The 5,307-nt window shown below is 48.9% G+C and overlaps 1 protein-coding gene across 1 annotated transcript in view; it reads right to left on the bottom strand.

The window, feature by feature from the left end:
- Positions 1–5,307, bottom strand: part of LOC129442967 (E3 ubiquitin/ISG15 ligase TRIM25) — a 75,071-nt gene that overhangs the window by 5,707 nt on the left and 64,057 nt on the right. The gene's annotated exons all lie outside the window — the stretch shown is intronic.

Below are 5,307 nucleotides of genomic sequence, written 5' to 3'. Positions count from 1 at the left end.
CTCGCTCTGTTTGCTGTTTGAGCTCTTCAGATTGCATAATTCAGTGGAAAATGAATATAAATCTTATTCTGTATGACTAAATATTTTACTAACATGTGATAATTAATAATATAATTTAAATTATTTCTATTCAAAATGACGAACGTTACAGATTAATTATTTTGCACTCCTGGCATAAATTAAGAAATTAAGTTTACTGCAAACCAGTTTAATCATAAACAGTGGTCAAATATCGAAGCCGGAGTCTTAAACCTTTTTGTGATGCTGAGTTTGTCCAGATCAAGTAAGAGTGTGATGTTTTGACGAGTAATTAATTTTGAACAATTAAATCCGGGATCAAGGGGTTGAATTTTTGTAGGCGGATATGAGGTTTTGTTAAACACAGCAAACACTTGAAGTGAAAACTATAATTAACTTGTTCAGAAAATTTAAATAGTCTGGCGAGGTGGGGCCACGGGTTGGCACATTCCCGGGATGGACCTGCTGCGTCTTCATCCATGGTTTCATCCATGGTTTCGTCTCTTATCTAAATCTGACCATGGTGACTTTGGCGGAAAGCTGAAGGTGATTGCTGATAGGCTGTCCCGATCAGTGGCACCTGCACAATCCAATCACGTTTGTGTCACGGTAGGAAATCCACTGTTTCCTCCGTGTCATGTGTGTGTGTGATTGTTTGTTTACTCACCTCTGCCATGTGCTCATTAGAGCGATTCAGTTCACCGGTGTGTTGATTGTCTCGCTCCAGCTGTTCATCATTACATCTCCTCCATAAATACTCACATGACTTTCTGTTCCCTGCCAGATTCTCACTTTGTGTTCGACACCGTGTTGTTTGGTTGTTCCGTGTTCTGTTGGATTACGTTTACAGTTGGATGTGTATTGTCGTCGTCGTCTTCGTGTGGATGTTCCCGTGTTCAGCCTGGATTTCACCACTGCTCACCACTCCACCAACGTCGCACTCAAACATCAACTTCCACCGTAGTCTTCGCCACCATTGCCAACAACACCGGACTGTTACTTCCGCATTGACTCTCTATACGCTCTCTGTGTTTATTTTTAATAAACATTGTTCAATTATTCCCCTGCAGTTGTTTCCACTCCTTATGTGTCATTACAGAAGAATCTGGCCAACATGGAAGCAGCGGGGGAACAACCCATTTCCGCGTTGGAGGTGTTTCACCACGGATCGTTAGCTAGGATGGATCATCAGGACAAAGCTATCGAAGATATCTCTCCCAGCGATCTCCACACACCACGCTACCTACTGCGCCACCCACGCCGCCCGCATCATCTTCACCTCCAGGGGGTAGTTCTTTGCCAGAACCCCGGTTACCAATACCCGAAAAATACTCCGGTGAGCCCAATTACTGTCGTACTTTCCTTTCACACTGCTCTCTTCATTTTGCTCAACAGCCCCGGTCATTCTTCCTCTAGGAAACCAAAGTCGCTTTCACTCTCTCTCTACTGACCGGCAAGGCTGCCCTCTGAGGGCCGGCGGTGTGAGAAAACAAGGACATCTGCTGCTCCTCGTTCGCCCTGCTATCCCAGGAGATGAAGATAGGAGGATCCAGCGAGAGATCGTTACGGCGGAGTTACCCACGACGCTTAATGGACTGGTGGATTTGGCGATCCGGGTTGATGCTCGGCTATCCATAGCCGCCCGTAGGAAGTCTTCCGCCACATCCCAACCACGTTCTGAGGTTTCACATCTGCCCAACGAAGTCTCCGTCGGCGGTCTCTCAGATCCGGAGCCCATGCAGGTGGGTCGAGCTCGGTTACCCCGGGAGGAGAGGAATCGGCGGAGATCCCTGGGCCTTTGTATGTGCTGTGGAGAGTCGGGGCACCAGTGTCAGAGGTGTCCAGTAAAAGAACATGCCCGGTTGTAAGACGGAGGCTACTATCGGGCGGGATCTCTGCTAACAAGACCTCGACTACATCTACTCTCCTTCCGGTGAGGCTACGGTGGTCCACCAAGTCTCACACTGGTCACGCACTTCTGGATTCGGGGGCGGAGGGCAACTTCATCGACAGCTCACATGCACGTAAGCTCCAGTTACCTTTCATTCCACTCACCCACCAGATTGCGCCCTTCGCCCTCAATGGACATCAGCTTCCCACCATCAAGCACACTACTGCACCCATCACACTCATCACCTCTGGCAACCATTCTGAGACTATTTCATTCTTCATTACTGACACTGCTCTCTCCCCTATAGTTCTCGGACACCCTTGGCTCCATTCCCATAACCCCAAGATAGACTGGAAACTGGGTTCTGTTACCAGCTGGAGCGTCATAAGTCCTGTCTTGTCTCTGCCTGTTTATCTGTGTCTGAGTCTGTGTTTCAGGGGGAAGCAATGGATTTGTCTAACGTGCCCGCGGAGTACCACGACCTGAAGGAGGTGTTCAGTAAGTCTCGGGCTGATTCTCTACCTCCGCATTGTCCCTATGACTGTGCGATAGATTTATTTGCCAGGTACGTTTCCGCCTAAGGGCAAGTTATACTCTCTCCTTTGCCGTTAATGTCTTCTGCCTTCGAGAGGTTGCAGGGAGCGTCCGTCTTCACTAAATTGGACTTATGTAATGCATATCATTTGGTCCGTATTAGGAAGGGGGATGAATGGAAGACTGCATTTAACCCCCCTAGAGGCCATTTTGAGTATTGCGTCATGCCTTTCGGTCTAACGAACTCGCCGGCAGTCTTCCAAGCACTCGTTAATGACGTGTTGCGAGACATGGCAGATCAGTTCATATATGTTTACCTGGATGACATATTGATTTTTTCTTCGTCTCTCCAGGAACATTTGCAAAACGTACGACGAGTGCTTCTGCGGTTGCTAGAGAATGGGCTTTTTGTCAAGGCGGAGAAATGCGTTTTTCATGCACAGTCTGTTTCTTTCCTAGGACACATCATTTCGACTGAGGGTGTCCGCATGTATCCTGAGAAGGTTAAGGCTGTGGTAGATTGGCCATCCCCAGAGTCTCGCAAGGCCCTGCAGAGATTTCTGGGGTTCGCCAATTTTTACCGGCGTTTTATTCGCAACTTCAGCCAGCTAGCCGCACCTCTGACCGCCTTGACTTCCCCTAGTTTGACGTTCAGGTGGTCAGACTGAAAAGCTGCTTTGTTTCAGCTCCCATTCTTGTCACCCCTGATCTCTCACGTCAATTCATAGTGGAGGTCGATGCGTCAGAGGTGGGGGTAGGAGCAGTGCTTTCCCAGCGCGCATCCTCAGACGAAAAGGTTCATCCTTGCGCGTATTTTTCTCACCGTTTATCTCCTGCGGAAGTTAATTATGACATTGGCAATCGAGAGTTGTTGGCGGTCAAGCTAGCATTGGAGGAATGGCGTCACTGGCTTGAAGGGTCGGGTGTACCCTTCATTGTCTGGACGGACCATAAGAATCTCGAGTACATTAGAACCGCCAAAAGACTTAACTCCAGGCAGGCTCGGTGGGCACTTTTTTCGGACGTTTCGATTTTACATTATCTTACCGGCCGGGTTCCAAAAACATCAAACCCGATGCTTTATCCCGTCTTTTTGAGCGTTCCGATCGCACTGCTACTCCCGAGCCCATTTTACCGGAGACCATCATTATCTCCGCGCTCAGATGGGAGGTTGAATCAAAGGTTTTGACAGCCTTAAAAGGGGTAACGCCCCCGGCTCGGTGCCCACCGAATCGATTGTTTGTGCCGGAGAGGTTACGGTCTGACGTCCTCCAGTGGGGCCATTCTTCCAGTGTTGCTTGTCGCCCAGGGGTTAGTAGAACTAGATTCCTAGTCAAGCAACAATTTTGGTGGCCTGGTATGGCTCGTGACGTTCACGACTTCGTCTTGGCTTGTTCGGTTTGTGTCACTGGTAAGACTTCCAATCGACCTCCAGATGGGTTACTCTTACCGCTGTCCGTCCCTTCGAGACCCTGGTCCCACATATCGCTAGATTTCATTACCGCCCTTCCACCCTCTAAGTGTAATACGGTGATTTTAACCTAGTGGACCGGTTCTCGATGGCGACTCATTTCATCCCCTTGCCCAAATTACCATCAGCCAAGGAAACAGCGGAAGGTGATCACGTCTTCCGAATACATGGCCTCCCGACAGACGTGGTTTCTGACAGGGGTCCCCAGTTTGTGTCCAAATTCTGGCGAGAGTTTTGTAAATTGTTAGGAGCGACTGTTAGTCTTTTGTCCGGGTTCCATCCCCAGAGCAATGGTCAAACCGAATGAGCCAATCAGGATGTCGAAAGGTTGTTACGATGTTTGGTTTCCAAGAATCCTTCTTCCTGGTGTCAGCAACTCTCAATTGTGGAGTACGCACACAATTCTCTGTCAGTGTCATCTACGGGCATGTCTCCATTTAAGTGTAGTTTAGGGAACCAACCACCTAATTTTGTCAGTACGGAATTCGAGGTGTCGGTCCCCTCCGCACACGCACTAGTCCAGAGGTGTCACCGTACCTGGACCAGAGCTCGTAGAGCTTTGCTCCAGGCAAGGTCGCGCACCAAGGCCAAGGCCGATCGCCACTGGTTGAAGCCTCTCCGTTACATCGTCGGTCAAAGAGTGTGGCTTTCAACCCAAAATATTCCGATGCGTTCCGTTTCGAACAAGCTTGCTCCCAAATTTATTGGCCCATTTTCTGTTACCAAGATCATTAATCCGGTAACAGTGCGTCTTAGCCTTCCACCGGCGTACAGGAGGGTTCACCCCGTCTTTCATGTTTCCAAAATTAAACCGGTGATTTCATCTTGTCTTAATCCGCCTGCCCCGGTCCCCCCCCCGCCTCGTATCGTTAATGGGGAAACCACGTATTCGGTTAACCGTATTCTGGACTCTAGACGGAGGGGACGCGGATTTCAGTACTTGGTGGATTGGGAAGGTTACGGTCCGGAGGAGAGAGGGTGGGTTCCTGCTCGAGACATACTGGATCATCGCCTTATTGATGATTACAATCGACAGGTAAAGCAGGCTGGGAACGTCAAGGGGCGTTCCTAGGGGAGGGGGTACTATCACGGTAGGAAATCCACTGTTTCCTCCGTGTCATGTGTGTGTGTGATTGTTTGTTTACTCACCTCTGCCATGTGCTCATTAGAGCGATTCAGTTCACCTGTGTGTTGATTGTCTCGCTCCAGCTATTCATCATTACATCCAGGGTCTGAAATTAACTTTTTGGCTCACCTGCCACGGGGACTGGTAGATGAAAAAATCCACCAGCCAAGCATATTTTTACCGGCCAGAATAATAAACAGCCTTTTTTTGTCACATGTACATTGATTTCCTTTGCTGTATTCATTGCAGGGCTCGCAAAAATCCCTG

Source organism: Misgurnus anguillicaudatus, chromosome 2 (assembly GCF_027580225.2).
Source record: "Misgurnus anguillicaudatus chromosome 2, ASM2758022v2, whole genome shotgun sequence".
NCBI classification, from domain to species: Eukaryota; Metazoa; Chordata; class Actinopteri; order Cypriniformes; family Cobitidae; genus Misgurnus; species Misgurnus anguillicaudatus.
This window is presented reverse-complemented; position numbering and strand designations above follow the sequence as displayed.